Here is a 23,492-nt window from a genome sequence, read left to right as displayed (position 1 = left end):
ATACCAAGCAACCCTAGTCTCCATAGAATGGAGTAGGGAAACCCACCTCAAAACAACCTGCGTAAAAGGTATCGCAGACCTCAGAAAGGATAAAAGAGGTGGAAGAACGTGTGGGAATGACGACTTCCAGAGGAAGAACACAAACTGAATTCCTGTCGGTCTGTCCAGGCTTGGGGGAAGGAGGGTGGGGAAGGCGAGAAGAAGACAACTAACATGGAACGTTATGGTAGGTACATAACTTCTTAATGTTAAGTTGTCAATCTCGCCTTCATTCTTGCTGGATGGGACCGCGTCCCTAGCACCTTATCCCGGGTGGCCTATCGGAACTGACTCTTGAGAACAGTGGAACCAAAATTGGCACGGCTTCTGGAAACCATGTCCAATTTGTAATGTGAAATGAATGTATGAGGAGAAGCCCAGGTGGCTGCTGCACAAATGGAATCTATTGGCAGCCTATCCTGAAAAGCTACGGATGTAGCTAATGCCCTAGTTGAATGAGCTCTAGGTCTTGAGGGTAGTTTTTGATGTCTGATCTCATAGATGAAGGTAACTGCAGAGGTGAGCCATCTAGAGAGGGATACTTTAGTAACTGGAAGGCCCAATTTCCCTTCCGCATATGACAGAAACAATTGATTAGATTTCCTGAATTGCTTAGTCCTGTCTAAGTAATATCTAAGTTGGCGATGAACATCCAAAAAATGTAGCTTTTGTTCAGACCTGTTTGAATAGTTAGGGAAAAAGACGGTGAGATCAGTAATTTGGTTTGGGTTTACTTGAGAGGAAATTTTAGGCAAAAAGGATAGATTAGTACGGAGGGATACCCTATCTTTGTGAAACACTAAGTAAGGAGGACGACTGCACAGAGCATGGAGTTCAGATACCCTTCTCGCTGAAGTTATAGCTACCAGAAAAAGTGTCTTCCAAGAAAGCAACTTCAGAGAACATAAAGCCGCTGGTTCAAAGGGGGGAAGGATTAAGGATGCCAGAACCAAGTTCAAATCACATTGAGGCGGGGGATCTTTGATTGGAGGTTTGAGAAGAAATACGCCCCTTAAAAAGGCTTTACAGAGTTTGTGAGCCATGATGCTAGACTCTGAAACACCAACATGAAAATTAGATATGGCAGCCAATTGAACTCTAATGGTAGATGCAGATGATCCTAAATGAAAGAGTTTTGCTAGAAAGTCTAGAATAGACTGGATAGGTGCAGTAAAGGGATCTATGTTTTTTGATGTTGCCCAAAAAAGAAGCGTTTCCATTTGCTACTATAAATCTTCCGGGTAGAAGATTTGTGAGAGGCTATCAAGATCTCTCGGACCGAGCGAGATATTGAGGGAAGCCTGGATAAGGTTGGAATCGGAGAAACCACGCTGTGAGGTTGAGAGAAAGCAGAGATTGGTGCAGCTGACCCGATTGGTGGGTTATCAGATCTGGTACTGGGTCCAAATGCCAAGGCTGCTCCAAAAGGTAACTATGAAGAAACGGAAACCATATTTGTCGAGGCCAGTAAGGGGCAATGAGGATCATTGCCACTCTCAAGGCGATGGCTTTCTGAATTAGTTGAGATATCAGTGGTAAGGGGGGAAAGGCATATAGAAGTCCCCGGGGCCAATCGTGGACTAGAGCGTCTCTGGTGGGATGGCCTGGTAACGGGAAGAGAGTGAAGAAGTCGTGACACTTGCTGTTTTGGGGAGTAGCAAAAAGATCGCAGCAAGGATGGCCCCATCTTAGGAATACTTCTTCTAGAACTGATTTCTTTAGAGACCACTCGTGGGGCATGAGAATTGCTCTGCTCAACTTGTCTGCAATAACGTTGGATTTCCCGGGAATGTGCGTTGCTATCAGAAAACGCTGAGAAGAGATCGCCCATTGCCAAAGTCTGAGTGCCTCTCGACATAAAGGGTATGATCTGGTTCTGCCTTGTTTGTTGATGTACCACACTACGGACATGTTGTCAGTTTGAATTGCAATAGTCCCAGTGGGAAGAGAGTCGTGAAGGGCTTGCAACGCTAAAAGCACTGCTCTCATCTCTAAGATGTTTATGTGCAAGTGGCACTTGAAAGGTTGCCACGTGCCTTGGACTGTCCTGCCCTGATAATGCCCCCCCCCCCACCCGATCAGGGAGGCATCTGTTGTCAACGTGGCGACCGGGGGGGGGGGGGGGGAGTGAAGGGTCTTCCTCGGAGAAGTTGAGGTGATGTGATCCACCAAGACAGTTGATTCTTGCATGATTGAGTTGTCAATATGGTATGGGACATCGGGAGCTATTGAAAGGACCATTGAGTGAACAGCATCCATTGGAGGATCCTCATGTGAAAGCGAGCTAAGGGGAGAAGGGGAATAGCTGCTGCCATGAGTCCTAACACCTTCAAAACTAGTCTGGCTTTGACTTTGTTGCACTGTAAGAGAAGGGAAACTTGTTTTCGAATGTCTGACACTCTCTGCTCTGTGAGTCTGGCTGAAAGATTGAGTGTGTCTAAGGTGGCGCCTATAAAGGTAATAGATTGACAAGGCGACAAGGCAGATTTTTCGAAATTTATCGAAATGCCTAGAGCTTGGCAAGATTGGATGGTGAAGTCCCTGGATAGAAGAAGCTGATGTCTGGTGGTGGCGGTAAGGAGCCAGTCGTCTAAATATGGAAACACCTGGAATCCTTGACGTCTCAAGTGAGCGGCAACCACTGCCATGCATTTGGTAAACACACGGGGGGCTGTAGTGAGACCAAAGGGCAGGGCCCAGAACTGGTAGTGACTGGCTCCCAGCCTGAAGCGGAGATATCTCCTGCAGCGTCTGTTCATCTTGATGTGGTAGTACGCGTCCTGAAGATCTATCGAGCACATCCAATTGTACTGACCCAAGAAGGGTAGAATGGACTGTAGCGTGACCATCCGGAATTTTGTTTTCCTGACATACTTGTTTAAGTAGCTGAGACCCAGTATGGGTCTCCAGTCCCCTGTTTTTTTTGGTACCAAAAAGAATTTGGAGTAGATTCTGGATCCTTGCTGGCCTGCTGGGACTGATTGGATAGCTCTTTTTGATAGCAGCTTTGAAATTTCTAATGCTGCTTGTTCCATTAGACCAGGTGGAACGTCTGGAAGGGATCTTTTGGGTTGGGATGGGATGTGAATAAAGGGAATTTTGTAACCCTCGGATATAATCGACTGTACCCAATTGTCTTGGGTAAGGGAAAGCCAGGCTTTTGGGTACAGGGATAACCTTCCCCCGACTGCCTCCGAAGGTGGACAGCCCCTCAGGGATGCTGAAAGGGTTTGTCAGAGAACATTTCTCTGCTACCCTGGTTTTGCGGACCTCCTCTGCCTCTAGGGTGGCGTCTATTATTATTCCTCCCTCTGCCTCTAGAGGGGAATCGACCTTGTGTGTCAGATGAGACTCCCTGGGATTGTTTGCGGAACCACATCTTTCCTCCCCTCTGACCTTTGGGGTAGGGTCTAGAAGGGGTAGAAAAACAGACTCCTACGGCAGAGAGAGTCTTACCTTCTACCTCGCACCTGGTCAATGTATCCTTCACCTGTGGACCAAACAAGGATGATCCATCAAAGGGAGAATTGGTGAAGGACGCCTTGAAAGGGTCCGCAAAGTTGCATAGCCGCATCCAGGCATGACGTCGTAAGGCAACACCTGTGCCTGCGGCTCTACTCGCCCCATCTGCAGCATATGAGACCAGCCGCATGGAGGAGTTAACGATGGAATTCAGGGTTGCCAAGTGGTAGTTCATTGTGTCTCTGAACCCCTCAGCTGTAGGATCCTTTATCAGTTCACCCATATCCTTGAGTAAATCTCTCTGGAGACGAGTGAAGTGGCATAAGTAATTCAGCGAACGCATTGAAAAGGTCGCTGATGAGACCATCCGCTTGCCGTATCTGTCCATGGCCCTAGATTCCTTATTAAGAGGATGGACAGGAACCGAAGGATCAGCTAACTCCTTCTTAGTGATCGCAGCCACCACCATGGCATCAACAGGGACACCTTTGGATAAAAAAATCTTTATCTCTAGGGGCAGTGATAAATTTAGATGGTCTCCTCGGGGTGGGTTCCACTGAATCAGGAGCCGTCCAAGCCTTCCTTGCCACCACTTCCATAAGGGGGTCAAAGGGAGAGGACACCCAGGAGGTAGAAAGGCGAGAGCCAAACGCCTCAAGATACACTGACTCATCCTCCGAAGGGTTAAGGGCTGGCCAGTTCCCCCTCTGTTTGAGGATCTCGAGGATGTCAGCAAAGGAGACATCCTCAGAAGGGGACCGAGGGGAACCTTCAGATTCCTCTAAGTCAGTGTCAGAAGTGATAGACTCAGGGGAGTCAATGTGCTTCCTTTTGCACTGCCTCTTCCTTGGGGGATCTCCTACCGGGTCAGGAGAGGCCTTGGAAGAGGAGGAAATTCCCAATGGGGAAACTTGACGAGTTGGCTCTCTGCGGTCTAAGACAAGGGGGTGAGTAGAAATCACCGCAGGCACTGTAGATGGGGGGGCTGAAGGAACAGACTGTGGGGCAGAAAGTACAGTTTTGTACCTACCATAAATGTAGATGTCCGATAGGTATGCATCTGCAGTCATCACATATGGGTTGTCCTGCCTCAGGCAGCCCTTCGGTCGGCCGGATTCCAAAGTCTGGGTCTGGCCTCAGCTGATGTCGCACTTTCCCCGACGTCAGAGCGTCTGGGGTATAAAAGCATCAGCCGACACCATTTTCCTCAGTTTTTCTTGCCCCAGATGCCAGGTGCCCTCTAAGGAAGGCTAAAATTTGGAGAGATGCATTTTAAAAACAAATCCAAACATGCACAGTACTATAAAAACAAATACACCATAATAGATCCCCCCAGCTAGCTATAAGAGGGGTAAGCACCCAAGAAATACCACTATAAAAGGGGTAAGCACCCAAGAAATACCACAGAGGGGAAGGAGGGAGGGTAAACCTGACTGCAGATGCATACCTATCGGACATCTACATTTATGGTAGGTACAAAACTGTACTATGTCCTTCAAGGATGCATCTGCAATCATCACATATGGGTAGAATACCATAGCCAATCTGGGGGTGGAGGTACTAAGTAAAGGATGGTGTAGCTAAAATACCTTGCAGGACTGCCGTAGCAAAGCTTGCTCTGGATCTGGAATATAAAGGTAAATTGTAATGCTTGGCAAATGTATGCACGGAGCTCCATGTAGCATCTTCTAAAATGTCCTTGGTAGCCACCCCTCTTAGGAAGGCTGTGGAGGTGGCTGTGGCTCTCATGGAATGAGGTCTAATGTTAGCTGGCACAGTTTTTCCATGAAAGGAGTAACAAAAACAAATGCAATTTCCTATCCATTTTGAAATTGTCTGTTTGGAAATTGCTTTTCCTTGTGCCCCAGCAGCATATGCTACAAACAGCTGGTCAGTCTTTCTGTAACTTTTAGTTCTGTCCAAGTAGTAGCGCAACTGTCTGTGTATGTCCAGGGTGTGCAGAAGCTTCTCCCCTTTATTTTGTGGTTTTGGGAAGGTAGGCAAGTGAATAGCTTGGTTCAAAGATACCCTGGATACCACCTTTGGCATAAATGTAGGATTGGTTCTCAATGAAACTCTGTCCTGATGAAAAATAAGAAATGGCTGTACTGCCATTAGAGCTTGTAACTCAGATACTCTTCTTGCTGAGGTTATGGCCAGAAGGAAGGCAGTTTCCAAGACAGAAACTGTGGATCTGCAGATGCTGCTGGTTCAAAGGGAGGAAGTGTTAGTTTTTCCAACACGAAGTTAAGGTCCCAAGTAGGTAGAGGTGGTTTCCTTGGAGGATTGATGTTTTTGATTCCTCTTAGAAACTGTCTCAGGAGAGGATGAGAGAAGACAGGTGGATCAACATTGCATTCTGCTGAAATTGCTGAAGCATGTATCTTAATGGAAGAGTAAGACAGGCCGTTGTGGAACAATTCTGCCAAATATTCCAGTATATGTGCCATGTTCATCACTGTCGCATCTAGGCCCTTTGTTGTGTTCCAAATGTGAAATCTTTTCCATTTTGCTGAATATGCCTTCCTTGTGGAAGGCCGGCGAGCTTCCATAATAATATCCTTCACTCTCTGAGATAGCTTATCCTGAGGAGGAGTAAAGGTATTTTCCAGGCAGTTAGTTGCAAGGTTTTCAGGTTGGAATGCAGAGTCTTGAAATTGTGCTGTGTCAGTAGAAGTGGCCATAGGGGGAGAGGTCACGGTTTCGTATGTGACATGCTCTTTAACAGTGGGTACCAGTGCTGTCTTGGCCAGTTTGGAGCTATCAGAATCACTCTGGGCTGCTCTGTTCTGATCTTCAGTAAGACCTTGGTCATTAATGGGAGAGGTGGAAAAGCATACACTGTTAGAGCTTTCCAGCTGAAAGAGAGCGCGTCCACTTTCCATGCTTGTGGGTGGTATGTCCTTGAGCAGAATTTCTTCAGTTGATGATTGTGGGGGGAGGCGAACAGATCTATTTCCGGCCTTCCCCATGATTGAGTTATGAGTAAGATGATGTCTGGGTGCAGCATCCATTCGTGTGCATCCATGATATTTCTGCTTAAGCTGTCTGCCAGTATATTGTCTTTCCCTGGCACAAACTGGGACTGCAGCTGTATATTGAGTTTCAAGGAAAGTTCCCATAGATTCATTGCCAGTCTGCAAAGAGGGTAGGGATGGGTGCCCCCTTGATTGTTTATGTACCACATAACTGTGGTGTTGTCTGTCCTTATGAGTAGGTGGCCTTGATAAAGAAAAAGTTTGAAGGCCTCGATTGCATGTATCACTGCAAGCATTTCCTTTTGGTTTCTGTGCATGCGTAGCTCCCTTTGTGACCATAGTCCTTGGATACATCTGCCCTCCATGTGTGCTCCCCAACCTTGGTCTGAAGTGTCCGTAGTGATGGTTTGGTTGGCTCTTGGCTTGCTGAAGGGCAACCCACTGTTCGACTGGCAGGCTTGAGCCCATTACAGAAATTCCTTTTGGAGGCATGGAATGAGTGGGATCAAAGTTTCTAAACTGTGACTGTGCTGAGTCCATAAACTCCTTAGGTACCATTGTAATTTTCTCATATGCAGCCTTGCTTGTGGAATCAGAAGAATGCAAGATGCCATGTAACCCAGGGCCTGCAGGATTTTCCTTGCAGTCAGCTGAGTTTGTCTCGTCAGATTCTTGAAGTAATCCGGTAGTTGTTTTTGTTTTTCTTCTGTGAGAAAGGCCATTTGGGTGGTTGTGTCTAGATCCGCACCCAGAAAAGTTATTCTTTGGGATGGAACAAGTCTTGATTTGTGGATGTTGACTGTATATCCCAAGGCCTGCAGTAGGTGGATGGCATAATCCAAGTCCTTTAACAAAGTTTGCTGGCTGTCCGCTTGTATAAGGCAGTCGTCCAGATATGGGTAAATTTGAATCCCCTGAAGTCTGCAGTGTGCAATTACTGATGCCAGGCATTTCGTGAATACTCTGGGTGCAGTAGATAAGCCACAGGACAATGCTGAGAATTGATAATGCTCTGACCCTGCAAGAAATCTGAGGTGTCTTCTGCAACTTTGTCTGATAGGGACATGCAGGTATGCCTCCTTGAGGTCTAGAGTCACCAGCCAAGACCCCTTTGCCCAGCATGGGAAGGAGTTGCTGTAGAGTCAGCATTTTGAATTTTGGCACAATGAGGTAAGTATTCAGTGCGGACAAGTCGAGAATAGGCCTCCATTGATTTTCTTTTCTTGGAACAAGGAATAATCTGGAGTAAAATCCTTGGCCTTGTTCTGAAAGAGGAACCTTTTCTATAGCTTTCATTTGCATTTAAGTTGGAAATTTGTTTCAAAGCCTCTGCCCTCTGATTTGGTGGCAGGTCTGGCAATGCCTTTTCTTTTTGGCAATGTGTGGAAATGGAACCTGTATCCTTTGTCTATTATTTGCAGTGTCCATGTGTCCCTTGTAATGCTGTGCCAATTCTTTGAAAATAAAGAAAGCTTTCCGCCCAAAGGTGCTTCTAATTGAGCCCTGGTCGGCAGAGTCAAAACAAAATCATTGAGTCTGTCCTGCACTACCTCTCTGGTTGGGAGGCTGCCATTGACTGCCTCTGTAGGAGCCTCTAGCTTGCCCTCTACCTCTGGCACGCCTATTCCTGCCTCTCTGAGATCTGAGTCCGGAAAGGACCAATTCTCAGTAGGCCAACTTCTGCTGAATCTCGGTGGTTGGACTTGCAGAAAATCTTTGACTGTTTGCACAGATTTTGCCTTTTCTTCAAATTTCTTTAAGACCTCTTGAGCCGTGGAACCAAATAATTTTTGCTTTTCCATAGGAGCATCCAAAAGCTTAGCTTTAACATGGTCTGGCAGAGATTGTTCCTTAAGCCAGGCATGCCTACGTATGACTGCACCTGTCATAGCTGACCTACATGAAGCTTCCAATGCATCATAACCACACTGCAAGAAATGGTTACTACCTGCTGGAAGTTATGTACCAGATCCTGAAGGGATTTGCGATCAAGGGGTTCAGATGAAGACAGTTTCTTATGCAATTCATCTAACAAATACTCTTGGTACTGTATCATATGAAATTGACAATTTAATGCCCTCATGGAAAGAGTTGCAGAAGTATACACTTTTTACCCCATCTCTCTAAAGCTCTGGACTCCCTTTCTGAGGGTAGAGTATTTCTAGCAGTGGCAGCTGCAACCCCTTTTGGGCCCTGGGAAATAGTTTCTGGATCAGCAGAGTGGGCCTTGTACAGGTGAAGATGCGAGTCCGGGACCCTGTAGTACCTATCAGGTTTGGCAGGAGCCAGAGGGAGAGAGTCAGGGGTTGTACTAGCATCAGAGTACACATCATCAATGACATTCAAAACAGGAGGTATAGCTAAAGGCCTATGCTGAGGCAAATGTAAAAAGGTCCTTAATCTCTTTCTAGAATCAGAGAATTCCTGACCCTGCCATTGAAAATGTTCTCTCAGAGTGTAATGTCTCTCCAAAGGAAAACTCTTCAGGAGGGGAGGCCGAGGGAATAGATTCTTCAGCATCAGAATCCTCGTAGGCCGAATAAGCCTCCTCCTGGTGGTCTGACAGAGTAGAGCCATCAGAGGACTCATCTGAGGAGTGGGGGTCAGAGGGCTCAACCCTGGGCCTTTTGTCTGGAGGTGGTTGCGAGCCCCTGTCCGGATGAGGTTGAGAACCTCTAAGGAGATAAGATCCTCTGCTAAGCTAAGAATCTGTGAGCCAGTAGAGGGTCTCTGAGAGGTAACCTTGGGAGGCAAAGCTTTAGAAAGTTTAGCAGCTTTAGCCCTAGAGAAAGCCTTAATGGACATGGATGCAGGAGGTCTGGCTGCACCATGTGCAGGAGTAGATTTGTCTAAAGGAATGGTGTCGGAAGGTTCCTGGGTTTCAGTAAGTAATTCAATAACCGACTCGGCCGGGGCCGAGGTAGTCGGTTGCGCGGTTTCGGTAATCGGAAGTACCAAGGACTCTGTTTCAGCAGAGACCGAGACACTCGCGGTAGGCCTGACCGTGGTTTCAGCCGAAACCGCGGCCTGCGTGTGTCAGTCCTTGTCCTTCCGTTTCTTAACTAAATGCGAAGTCGGAGTCTCCGACAGCATCTTGTAAGCAAAACTAGCCCCAAAGAATTCCTCTGCAAACTCCGACCGACGTCTAAGAGTTCGTCGGTTGAAGGAAGCACAGGCTGAACAGGCCGAGACGTCGTGGTCTGGGCCTAGGCAGGGGAGGCAGTAAGAGTGGAAATCCTTATGAGGTATTTGTTTCCCACAAGTTAAACAATTATTAACTTTATCTGACATCGGCTGAGGCAAGAAAGAGTCCCCAATGGGGTACTTAGCTTTTTCGAAGTCTTCGGTAGCTGAATCACAGGAGCTGGCCGACAGGTACTTGCGAACTGCTTCTGCTTCGGGCACCACGTGGCAAGAAAGACTGAAGAAAATGGCGTCAGCTGATGCTTTTATACCCCAGACGCTCTGACGTCGGGGAAAGTGCGACATCAGCCGAGGCCAGACCCAGACTTTGGAATCCGGCCGACCGAAGGGCTGCCTAAGGCAGGACAACCCATATGTGATGACTGCAGATGCATCCTTGAAGGACATCCTGGTTCTAGCACGCTCCGCATGACCTCGAAGGCACCCCTGTCAGGCAAGGCCAGAGGCCCCGCTCCGAAGAGACAAGGACCTCCCCCGGCACCGACAGGGACGGCTCCAAAGCCGATGTCGGAGCCAAACTCACCAGCACCGAAGCCCCGAGAGGGAGAGCGGGGTCAGACAAGGGTCCGATGCCACTCGCCCCCTCGGAGCCGACGAGGGAAGCTCGGCGCAGAGATCCCTCCAAGGAGGAGATCGGAGCAGACGGAGCGAAAGGGAAGGTATCGGATCCGGCCGACAGTCATGGCTCCGACAAGCCCTGGCTCCGAACTCAAAGGAGTCGGAGGAGGAATGTATTGGGGAACGGAAATAGCCACTGACTGCTGAGTCGGGCTATGCAGCATTTGGGCCAGTGCCTCGGACTTGAGAAGTCTACTCACTACTCTTTGCAAATTGTGGTCAGATAACCTGGAAGACCATGAGGAATGAGTTTTATGGCTCCGTTCAGAAAGAAGAGGGGATCCTGGCGCCGAATGCATGGAGCCGATAGAGGGGGATCTGGACCTCTTCCTAGACTGTGGCTCCGATAAGAGTATCGGAGCCAACGGAGTTTTATCAGCCTCGGCTCCAGCCGGAGCCGAGGTAACAGTATGAGGCTTGGAAACATTGGCTCCGGCCACAGCCGATGTCAAAGCCAACTTAATCTTTCCAGCAGTCGACTCTGAAGCCGAGCCGACTGTTTGGAAGTTTTAGAAGGCTTCCCCGACACAGACTGAGTCGGGGGGGCCTTCAGGCTTTAATAAGCTCCGCAAGATTAATTTGTTCTTGCGTTCCTGCAGGACTCTAGGGCTAAAACCATGACAAACAGCACAAGAGTCCTGCAGGTGCAAAGGTCCCAGACAATACACACAAGAAGTGTGACCGTCTGTCAGAGACATTTTCTGACCGCACGAGTCACACTTCTTGAAGCCTGAGACCTTAGAGTCTTTTGACATCGTGAAGGGAGTGCCTGACAACAACACAAGCACACTACAGACACACCCTTTACTGAAGGGATTATTAAATTAAGGCTAACACAAGCCACACACACACACACACACACACACACACACACACACACACACACACACACACACACACACACACACACACACACACACACACACGCCCTTCTAAAGGACTGGGGGAAGGGAGGGGCCGAAGGCCTACAAGTTAAGGGAAGAAAGGAAGGGAATATAGACCCGAAAAACAGGGTTCGATTTAACTAAATTTTTAATTAAACTAAAAAGGTTATGGTATGAAACAAAAAAGGGGGTTAAGAAATACCTATATGGTAAAAAGTCTAACTCACCTGCCTGAGCCAGTAGAAAAGCACCTCGTCAGCTATAGCGGCAAACGAGATCTGAGTAGTTACCGCCTAGCATTGTGGGATATAGGGGAGCCTCGAGCCAGTGGAATTAGCTCTCGAGCTTTAGTATTGGCCGAGTCGGAGACGAGGATCGGAGCCGATCCTCGTCTCCGAACCCATCCAGCAAGAATGAAGGCGAGATTGACAACTTAACATTGATCAGATATACTCTATTCAACCAGAGACTTGGAAATGGAGGGCAGGTAGCACTCAGAGGTGAGGCTTCTTCCCAGAATATCTACAGTGTGGTCAGATTACCCATGGAACAAAAAAAGAAGTTATGTACTCTCACCATAATGTTCCACGTGAGTTGTTCATCGCTCCTTTATAATTATTGATGAGTTCAGAGTCAATCCTCAACTCAGACTCGGCCAATTGCAAAATCTCGAGGTCTTCAACCAGCTTGAGGCCAACACCCTATCCCATGATGTACCCTGATCCTCCCTCAGATCTTGTTTGCTGCCAACTGACTACCTAGTAGTATTAATATGCCACTCACAGAGCTGGATACGAGACAATGCACCATATAAGAAAGGTGATGGGCTTCAAGTAGACTGGATGGGGGTTGGAGGGTGGGAAGTAAGAATGAAGGTGAGATGAACAACTCACATGGAACGTTACAGTGAGTACATAAGTTTTTTATGTGAAGTTGTTCTATCTCGTCATTCATTCTTACTGATGGGTAGCGTCCCAAACACCATCTTTATCGGGTGGCTCACGGAAGAATATTCCTCAGAACTGTGGAACCAAAGGAGGTCCTGTCCCTGGAGGCCTTATCTACTTTGTAATGAGTGAAAAAGGTATGAAGTCTTGACCGGGTAGCTGCTGCACAAATAGAACCTAATGGTGACCTTGCAGAAAAAGCTAATGAGGTTGAAACAGTTATAGTAGAGTGGGCCTTTATTTTCTGTTGTAAGGGAGCATTCTCTGAACTATAAATGAAGGAAATGCAACCTGATAGCCATCTTGACAAGGTTACTTTTGTCACTGGGGCACCCTTTTTGACTCTGAAAAGGAAACAGAGCTGATCCGTTGATCTGAATTGTTTTGTTCTATGTAGATAAAATCGGAGTAGTCTATGAACCTCAAGTTTGTGCAGCATGTGTTCCATCCTATTTGTGTATTGAGGAAAAAACTGGGCAACTCAATGGATTGGTTAAGACTGCTCTCTGAACAAACTTTTGGTAAAAACGATGGATTAGTTCTGAGCGAAACTCTGTCATCATGGAAAATCAGATAAGGAGGTTTGATGGTCAAGGCCTGCAACTCACAAATCCTCTGAGCAGAAGTAATGGCCATCAGAAAGTATACACTTCCATGAAAGGAATTTCAAAGGACAGGATGAGGCTGGTTCGAAAGTAGGTAATACGATTCTAGAGAGAAAAAATTTTAGATTCCATGGCATGACTGGAGCTCTAACTGGTGGCCTCAAATGAATGGTACCTTTAAGAAAGGCTTTAGCGAGTTGATGTGACATGACATTGGAGCCTTGGAAGCCGAGATGAAAGTTTGAGATTGCTACTAACAGAACTCAGATGGTAGCTGCAGCAGCTCCTTCGTTGAAAAGTTTAGTTAGAAATTCCAATACAGATGGGATCGGAGCTAGATAAGGATCAACATCATACTGAGATGCTCATAAAGAAAATCTCTTCCATTTGCTAAGATATAACTTTCTGGTGGATGACTTATGAAAGGATGTTGTATGTTGGGCCTCAGCGGAGAGGTTGTTAATCCTGACTATTGTGGGAATTGGAGCAGCCAAGCTGTCAGTTTGAGGGAATGAAGAGAAGGATGAAGAGCCCCCGATGAATGAGTCAACACACCCAGAACTGGGGCCAGGATCCAGGGTTCTTCCAAGAGATGAGGCTGGAGGAAGGGAAACTAAATTTGCCGAGGCCAGTAAGGGGCTATTAAGATCATGGTCCTTCCCAGAAATTTTGTTTTCTGTAATACTTTTGGGAATCAGAAGAAAGGCAAAAAGGAGACCCAGGGGCCAAATGTGCACCAGTGCATCCCCTTGGGGCATCCCCCGATGGGGGAAATCAGGGCAAAGTAGCTGCTGCATTTCGTGTTTGTTGGGGTTGCAAAGAGATCGCAACAAGGCTGGTCCCACCTGCAGAAAATCCATTCTGCTACTTGTTTCTTTAGGGACCTCTCGTGAGGCAGTAGAATTGCCCTGCTTAGCTCGCCTGCAATCACAATGAATTTCCCTGGGATGTGCGTTGCTATCAGAAAGCGCTGGGTGGAGATTACCCACTGCCATACTCTCATGGCCTCTCGACACAGGGGGTAAAGTTTTATTTCCTCCTTGTTTATGTACCAGACCACTGACATGTCTGTCTGAATTGCAACTGTTCCCAGAGATAGAGAAGTCTTGAAAAGACTGCAACGCTAGAAGTACCACTCATCTCCTGAACATTTATATGCAGATGAGCCTTGTGTTTCCTCCACGTGCCTTTGGCGGTTCTTCCCTGACAATGCCCCGCCATCAAGGAAGCATCTGTGGTCACCGTGGCTATGGGATTGGGTAGAACAAATGGACGGCCCCGAGTTGCTTATCGAGATGTCAGCCACCACTGAAGGTCCTTTCTTGCATGTATTAGTTATGATAATTTGGTGTGGCATTGGAAGTTCCTGAAAGGACCACTGAGAGAATAGGAGCCACTGTAGAGCTCACATGTGCATTCGAGCGAGGGGAATGGCAATGACTGTGGGAATGGCAATGACTGCTGCCACCATCGATCCTAGCAATTTGAGTACCATTGAGACTGGTGCTTTTTTCCTTGGAAGCAGGTCTAATATATGTTTTCGTAAGAGACAAATTCTTTCTTGAGGCAGACTTAATGTCATTGAAACTGTGTTTAGTTCTGCTCCTATAAAGACAGTCTGTTGTGATGGCGATAAGGCAGATTTTTCCGAGTTGATGTTAATCCCCAATTAATTGCAAAGATTTAAGGTTGGGTCCGTCGCCTGAATAAGTTGATGCTTGGTGGTGGCAGTGAGGAGCCAGTAGTCTAGATATGGAAACTCCTGGAATCCCAACCATCTCAGGTGAGCGGTGACTACTGCCATACATTTGAACACACTGGGAGCTGTAGTGAGACCAAAGGGCAGAGTATGAAATTGATAATGGCTGGCTCCCAGCCGGAAGCGTAGATGATCCTTGGATGGTCTGTCCATCTTTATGTGGTAGTACACATCCTGAAGATCAATACAGCACATCCAATTGTCTTTCCCCAGAAAGGGAAGTATTGACTGAAGTGTGACCATCTGAAACTTGGTCTTTTTTAATGACTTGTTTAGTCTGCTTAGGTCCTGAATAGATCTCCAGTCCCCTGCTTTCTTTGGAACTAAAAAGAAACTTGAGTAAGTTCCGGATCCTCTCTGGTCTACTGGGACTGGTTGGATGACTTTTGTCCAGCAACCTTTGGACCTCTAAGGCTGCTTGGTCCTGGTGACTGGGTGGAACATCTGGGATTTTATTTACTAGAGGGGGTGGAGTGGTAAAGGAAATTAAGTATTCTCTGGATATTATGCTTTGTACCCAGCTGTCTTTTGTAATTTTTAGCCAGGCGTCAGGGTACAAAGATAGGCGCCCCCCGACTGCCTCCAGAGATGAACAGTCGGGCCTCCTTTCAGGAGCGCTGATAGGGCCTGCCAAAGAACTGCCGCCCTAGTTCTGCGGACTCCCTCTGCTGCGTGGGTGACATTATTACCCCCTCCTCTGCCTCTAGAGGGGGTTTTACCACAAGTGTTATGGAAAGATCCTGGAGATTTACGGAACCATATCTTTCCACCTCCCTTCCCTTTGGGGTAAGGTCTATTCAGGGTAGAAAAAATGTACTCAGATGGCAGACAAGGTCTTTCCGTATTTTTCACTCCTGGTAAGTGTTTCCTTTACCTTTGGTCCGAAAAGGGACGAACCATCAAAGGGCGTGTTAATGAAGGAAGACTTAAAGGGTTCCACAAAGGAACATAAGCGCATCCAGGAATGTCTCCTGAGAGCGATTCCTGTACCCGCTGCTCTGCTCGTACCATCAACTGCATATGCCAATAGACGTATGGACGAGTTCTATCGAATTGAGTGGAGAGCTGGGAAGTTACCTTGTCCATAACCACCGAAGCTACTGAAACCTGCAGGGTGTTCTCCTAGCTTCTTCAGGAGATCCCTTTGTAATCTAGTAAAATGTGTGAGGTAGTTCAGCGATCGAAGGATGAAAGCCACTGAACTAAACATACTCTTCCCGTATCTGTCCATAATCCTAGATTCTCTATTAGGAGGATGAACAGATAAACAAGTCTCTGATAATTCCTTCTTGGTGGCTGCTGCCCACCACCACAGCATCAACGGGTACTCCTTTAGTAAGAAAAGGTCTATCTTGAGGGCTAGTTATAAATTTGTTAGGCCTCCTGGGTACAGGCTGCGTGGTGTCTGGGGACTCCCATGCCCTTCAAGTGAGTAATTCAAGCAACTCATCAAAGGGTGGAGACAAAGCCTTCAGGAGGACTGACATCATCAGAAGGGTTAAGGGATTTCCAGCCACCCCTCTGTTTAAGAATTTCTAAGATATCTGCAAAGGAGATATCTTCTGAGGGGACAGTGAAGTGAGTGTCTCCTGTGGGGAGTTCAGATGCTTCCTCTTGCAGAGCCTCTTCCTAAGCACTTCTTCAGTGGGAGCTTCTGGAGAGGCCTTGGAAGGAAGAACACGGCTCACCCAATGGGGCTTCCTAAGGCTTAGGATCTCTACGCTTCAATGGAGGGTGTGAAGAAGAGGCAGACACCGGTACTTTCAGGGAGGGAGCTGCTCGAACTGAAGTGGTCGTTGGGGCGGACAAAGCCCTCCTCATAGCCTCGAAGGCCCCTCAGTCCCGACAAGAGGAATCCCTCGTATCCAAAGATTCGATGGAAACAATCTGCTCTGGTACGAAGGGCTCCGAGCCAGAGGTCGGAGCCGAACTCACTCGAGCCGAAGCCCCGAGAGGTAAAGTCGGCACTGACAAGTCAGTCCTACTATCCTCCCCGGACCAAACCGGTGAGTGTCAGCCTTGAGATCCTTCGATCAGCGCCAAAGACATCAGGGCAGTTGGGGCCGAAAAACCTAGAGTAGGTGTCGCTCCGAAACTTCCCTGCAGATCAGAGGAGGAACAGAAGATGTTGGAGGAACTAAGGTCTGCTCCGAAGCCCCCAGGGTCAGTGCCGATAAAATTTTTGCCAGCACTGGCATCTGTAGAAGCTCCTTCACCACATGGTCCACATCCAAATCAGTCTACTTGAGGTCCATGAAGAATGTAATGAAGCGACAGACTGTAATATGGGAGACTTTAAAGTAGGAGATACCAGCTCTAAGGTCGGGGACTGGCTCCTAATTATAATAATCAGTTCCGAAGGATGAGGAATCGATGTTGAAGCTTTACTAGAAGCTGATTTAGAAGTAGATGGACTTTTTGTTGGTTCTGAAATCTTTCTGGAGTGCTTGTCTGACTTATCCAGCGACTCTTGGAAAGAGGATTTCAGCAGATCCTTATCCATGAGCTTTCTTTTTCTCTCATGCAACACTGGAGCTAAAGGAGTGGCATATAGCACAGGTGTACCTCACCCAAACAGTAGACACATTCAGTATGTCAATCAGTTATAGACATCTTTTGCCCACATCTTGGGCAATTTCTGAAGCCAGACTTGGCTTTTTCCTTCATCTGCTGAGACACATTTTCAAAGGTACACAGGTAAATACTAAAGTAAATCAAAGAAACAATGTCCTATAAAAAAGAGGGCTCTAAAAGCGATATGCACAAAAACTAGTAAAGCCTTGAGAAAAGAAGGCTCTGTGAAAATTATCTATTAATGTACATATTTATCTGCCCTGTATAAAAAGAGCTGTAATTTAACAAACACACACTAAATGTAATGCTATAGATAAGACAAGAAAGGCCTTAAAACACGGTCACTAACATCTAATTATAATATTAGTAAAGATAACTCTGTGCCCTGTGAAAAAGAAGGGCTATAATCTAATACAAACACACTCTCAATATGATATTCAAGATAGAGAAAAAAAGATCTAAAAACATGGCCACTAATTTCTCAGTAATTAAACTGAGCTAGAGATAGGGAGAAAAGAAGGCCTATAAAAATGGCCCTAATTAACTATATTATCTAAATAATCGAAGTTCAGACTAAACACTATCTAAATGACCAAGTAACCAACTAAGCTATTTTAACAGCTATTTTTTTTGAGAAAACAGTTATTCACTGGCCAGAGCTGGTTAACGTCCAATCAAGTTGCAGTGGCAAACGAGATCTGAGGGAAGATCAGGGTGCATCATGGGTTAGGGAGTTGACCTCAAGCTGGTTGAAGACCTTGAGCCTTTGCAGTTGGCAGAGTCGGAGCTGACTGAGGATTGGCTCCGAACTCATCAGTAAGAATAAACGGAGAGTTAGAACAACTTCACATCTGTAGAGAAGGGTTGTCAGCCTAAGTTTCCAAATGGTTAATCAGGAGATGGAGAGAACAAGAAACCTGAGATGCAATTCCCTTCTGCAAAGCTGGGAGCTCACAGGCACGTCTCCTTCAGTCTAGGTACAGGACTAGAGTCCTGATTATCCAAAGAGGAGTTCAGTACCTACAAGGACCAGGCTGAGGGGCAGAGACTAGGTTGAACAGTCAACCTGCCCTTTGGAAAGCCAGGCCAGACCTTAATCAGCTCTCTGGGTGCTTGTTCTTGTGGTGAAGCTTTGACTTATGCCAGAGACTATACGGAAGACCTTCTTAACTCTACAAGCCCCTGAACAAGGAACTCTTAACAGCTGCCACCTTTCTGCTCACAAGGGAGGTCAAAAGCTACCCATTATAGTGCTTTCATGTAGCTGGATTAAAACCAGCAGCATGCAGTTTTCCACATCATGCCCCTATCAGACCATAAAGGTAAATACTGGTGTGGATCTTGGCTTACAATCAAACAGCTAAAAGAGCATTTAGCGTGCATATGATCACCCAGGAATTCACCAACGAAAAGGATTATGATCCAAACTACAAAAGTATCGAGACATAACTCCCGGGTTTAGAAGTTGCGTGTTATGTCACTGCATGCAACTGTAAAGGTACATGGATATCCCTGAATACAGGAAGTACAGTTGTGTACACTTACCATAAATGTAGATGTTAGAGTGTATTCACTGTTGCAGTCATTACATTTAGGGTAATCTGCTGGCAGGTTGCCCTCAGTCGGCCTGAATTCCAAAGTCTTGGGTCCTGCGTCGGTTGCTGTCACCTCTTCAGGTCGTCAGGGGTATAAAACAAGCAGCCAACTCCATTGTCTTTAGTTTTTCTTGTCCCAGATGTCAGGTGCCCACAAAAAGGTAGCAAAAAAAAAAAAAAAAAAAAAATATATATATATATAGATATATATATATATATATATATATATATATATATATATATATATACACAAACTTTACCTTCATCTACAAGCAAATATATCACATAGGTTGCAGAAGATAGAGAAGGAAAGATAAACTCCAGAATGAAAGGGGGATGGCGGGCAGGTAACCAGGACTGCAACAGTGAATACACTCGAACATCTACATTTATGGTAAGTTTACACAACTGTACTATGTTCTTCGTGTTTCACTGTTGCAGTCATTACATTTGGGTAGAATCCCAAAGCTATGGAAGGGACGCTAGAGCTAAACAGCATTTGGGGCAGCTATAAGGTCCTGCAGACCTGCAGTGGCAAAGCCTGCCCTGGACTTAGAGTAGAGAGGCAAACGATAATGCTTTGTAAAGGTGTGAACAGAACTCCAAGTAGCAGCCTCTAGAATGTCTTCGGTTGGTACTCCTCTGAGAAAGGCTGCTGATGTAGTTGCAGCTCTGGTGGAATGAGACCTATTGCCCTTGGGCACAGGTTTGCCGTGGTGTATGTAGCAGAAACAAATGCAGTGGCTTATCCACTTTGAAATAGTCTGCTTTGAAATAGCCTTTCCTTCTGATCCTGCAGCGTATGTCACTAGTAATTGCTCAGTTTTTCTTAGTGCTTTAGTCCTGCTCAAGTAGAATCTTAGTTGTCTGTGTACATCCAAGGAATGCAGAATTCTCTCCACCTTGTTCTGTGGATTTGGATAAAAGGTTGGCAGATGAATAGTTTGGTTAAGAGCCACACTGGAAACCACCTTAGGCATAAATGAAGGACTGGTCCTCAGAGACACCCTGTCTGGGTAAAATATGATAAAAAGGCTCCACAGCCATGAGGGCCTGTAGCTCAGACTCTTCTTGCTGAAGTAATTGCTAGGAGCAGAGCTGTTTTCCATGATAAGAACTTTAGATCTGCAGTAGCAGCTGGTTCAAATGGAGGCAGGGTGAGCTTCCCCAACACATAATTGAGGTCCCATGCAGCTATTGGTGATGATCTGGGAGGCCTTACATTTTTGGCTCCTCTAAGATGCTGTTTGGTAAAGGATGAGAAAAGGTTGGTGGCTCTGTATTGCAATGAGCCGAAATGGCAGAGGCATGGATTTTTATTGATGAGAAAGATAGGCCTTTGTCAAGCATCTCGGTCAAGTATTGTAATATCTGATGAATATTTGGTTCTGCTGTATCAGTTCCTTGTGCTCGATTCCAAGCACAGAATCTCTTCCATTTATCAGCATAAGATTTTCTAGTACTAGGTCTTCTGGCTTCCAAAATGACATCCATCACAGCTTTACTGAGAGGTGGTGTTTGCATAACTACATGATCAGCCATGCTGCCAGGTTCAATGTTTGGAGCTGATTGTGCAGGATCTGATTGTTTTGCTGGGACAGTAATTGAAGTCTTTGAGGTAAGGTCCAAGCTGGGTATTGAGACAAGTTCCTTAGGACTGGGTACCAGTATTGGCGGGGCCAGTCCGGGGCAATTAGTATCTTCTTTGGTTTCTCTTGTCTGACTTTTAGTAGGACCTTGGGAAGATGAGGCAGAGGAGGAAAGGCGTAAACTGATAGGTTTTTCCAACTGAAGGATAGGGCGTCCCACTTTCCATGCTTGTCTGTGATAAGTCCTTGTGCAGAATCTTTTCAACTGATAATTTTGAGGAGAGGCAAATAGATCTGTGTCCAGGCTCCCCCATTTCTTTATCATCTGAAGACTTGTGGATCTAGTTTCCACTCGTGAGGGTCCATAAGGTTTCTGCTTAAATCATCTGACAGAGTATTTTGTTTTCCTGGCAGGAATTGAGCTTGAAGATGTACTTGGTAAGTCAAAGCAGTGTCCCACAGTGCCATGGCTAGTCTGCAAAGGGGGTATGACTGCGTGCCCCCCTGCTTGTTTATATACCACATAACCATGGTGTTGTCCATCTTTATCAGTTGTTGTCCTGGATGAAGTAAGTCCTTGAAGGCTGTCAGGGCATTTTGAACAGCTAACATCTCTTTTTGGTTGATATGCAGATGCATTTGTTTTGGGGTCCATATGCCCTGAATGCATCTTCCCGCCAGGTGGGACCCCCCCCCCATGCGTAATCTGATGCGTATGTTAAGGTTTTGCTGGCAGGGGGTAGAGTAAAGGCCTGTCCCATGTTTTGGTGACATGCCTTTGCCCACCATAGAACTACTGTTGTAGACAAGGAATGAGAGGAATTATTGTTTCCAGACTGTGACAATGTTGACTCCATACATTTTTTAGGTGCCACTGAAGTTTCCTCAGATGCAGTCTTGCATATGGAATCAGTAGGATGCAGAATGCCATGAACTCCAAAGCCTGCAGAGTTAGTCTTGCAGATAACTGGGTTTTTGTTGCCAGTTTGAAGTAAGCCAGTTTGAAATAAGCAATCAGTTGCCTTCGTTTGTCTGGCATGAGGTAAGCCATCTGGGCAGTTGTATTCAAGCTTGCACCCAGGAATGTTATCTTTTGAGAGGGTACCAGTTGTGATTTCTTTTTGTTTATTGTGTACCCTAGGCATGTTAGAAGCCTTTTCACAAACGCCAGGTGCTGAAGAAGAATGTCCTTGTTCTCTGCTTGAGACTGTCGTCCAAGTAAGGATATATTTGTATACTTCTTTTTCTGCAAAAAGCAATTACTGGTGCCAGGCACTTTGTAAAGACCCTGTGCGCAGTAGGAAAGTCAAAGGGCAGTGCAGAGAATTGGTAATGCATTAAGCTAGCCTTGAAACGGATGTATCTTCTGCATGATTCCCTTTCTGGGACATGCAGGTATGCCTCTTTAAGGTATAATGTCACCAGCCAAGCATTCTAGCCCAGCATGGGCAGAAGCTGCTGCAAAGTTAGCATTTTGAATTTTGGAATGTCCAGGAATGTGTTCAAAATTGCTAAATCCAGTATTAGCCGTCAGGCCTTGTTCTTTCTGGGTACCAAGAACAGTGGAGTAAAAACCTTGTCCTTTTTCCAGTTCTGGTACTGGCTGAATAGCCCCCAATATCCATGAGGGACATAACCTGTTTCTGTGCCTCTGCCCATTGATTTTTTGGCAGATCCGGCCAACCGTTTACCATTGGCAGAGTATGGAAATGGAATCTGTATCCCTGTGATACTATGTTTAGCACCCACTTGTTCTGGGTTATTAACTGCCAATTTTGAGCAAAAAGTGCTAATTTTCCTCCTAAGGGTGCTGCCAAAAGTTAAGTGCTTGGTGATGGCAGAGGGAAGTCATTGGGACTGTTTTCTGTAGAGCTGCGCTTTATCTCCTCCAGATTTGGAGGTAGAAGCACCCCATTGCTTTGACCTGTAAGAATTTTGTGCCTGGTATCTAGAACCTTTAGGGCATCTGGATTTGCCCCTTTGAGCTCTGTCGGACACAGGAAAGGACCAATTTTTTGTAGGCCAGTGTCTACTGAATCTTGGTGGCTGCACTTGTTAAAAGTCTTTAACAGTATGCATAGACTTAGCTTTGTCTTCCATTTTCTTTAAAACCTCTTCTGCCTTAATACCAGAGTACTATGCTGCAAAGGTGCATCCAGTAATTTAGCTTTAACATGATCAGGCAAATTTTGCTCTTTTAGCCAGGCATGCCTCCTAATCACAGATCCAGTAACTGCGGCCCTGCAGGAGGCCTCTAAGGAATCAAAACCACATTGCAAAGTATGCTTTCCAACTTTTTCAGCTGCATGCAATAATTCCTGCAATTCTTTATTTTCTGCACATTCAGAAATCAACATAATTTTCTGTTTCAGCAATCCCATAACATGTTGTTGATACTTGAGCATATTAAACTGGTAGTTTAAGGCCCTAACTGCCAAGGTTGCAGATGTATAAACCTTCTTTCCCCATCTATCCCAGTGCCCTTGAACCTCTATCAGACGGGGCAGGATTTTTTGCTGTTGAGGCCTTAACTCCCTTTGGATCCTGTGAAATAGTTTCAGGGTCAGCAGCAGGGTTTCTAAATAAAAATTTGTGAGAGTCAGGGACCCTGTAATATCTGTCAGGCTTGCTGGGAGCTGGAGGTAAGGAGTCAAGCTTGACTCTGAAAACACATCATCCACAATGCATAAAACACGGGGAATGGCTAAAGAACTGTGCTGAGGGAGAAGGAAATGTCTGAGCCTCTTTTTTGATTCGGAGAAATCTTGACTCTCCCAGTGAAAATGCTCCCTCAAAGTATGCAAGGTTTCTCCAAATGAATAATCGTCAGGAGGTGATGCAGATGGGATAGATTCCTCTGCATCAGAATCCTCATAGGGAGGTATAGATGATTCCTGATCAGAAGAGGAATCAGAAGAAATAGAAACCTGATCTGAAGATTCAAAATCAGTGTCTTGCCTAGGCCTCTTAGGAGGGGGTTGGGAACCCCTGATAAAGGTAATTAGGTCTTCAGCCATTTTGATCATCTGTTTTTTAGGCACAGCGGCCTGTGCACGTGGCTCATGCGTCAGTTTTTAGCTTTAGAAGTTGCTTTTGTCTTTGGTTTTGCAGCTGTCGATTTTATATAAAAATGTTGAGGCCTGAATACACCCTCAGAAGCCAGGGCCTGCTCAGTGGCTCCGGACCCATCCGAGGGAGACACATCCGTGGGTACAATACTTACAGTATCTCGCGGCGT

At 46.1% G+C, this 23,492-nt stretch overlaps 1 protein-coding gene across 4 annotated transcripts in view; it reads right to left on the bottom strand.

Moving 5' to 3' along the window:
* Positions 1-23,492, bottom strand: part of RNF8 (ring finger protein 8) — a 656,229-nt gene that overhangs the window by 106,624 nt on the left and 526,113 nt on the right. The gene's annotated exons all lie outside the window — the stretch shown is intronic.

Source organism: Protopterus annectens, chromosome 1.part0, assembly GCF_019279795.1.
Source record: "Protopterus annectens isolate FY-2018-M chromosome 1.part0, PAN1.0, whole genome shotgun sequence".
In the NCBI taxonomy this organism is placed as follows: domain Eukaryota; kingdom Metazoa; phylum Chordata; order Ceratodontiformes; family Protopteridae; genus Protopterus; species Protopterus annectens.
The sequence above is the reverse complement of the archived record's forward strand: the minus strand, read 5'-3'. Positions and strand labels throughout refer to the sequence as shown.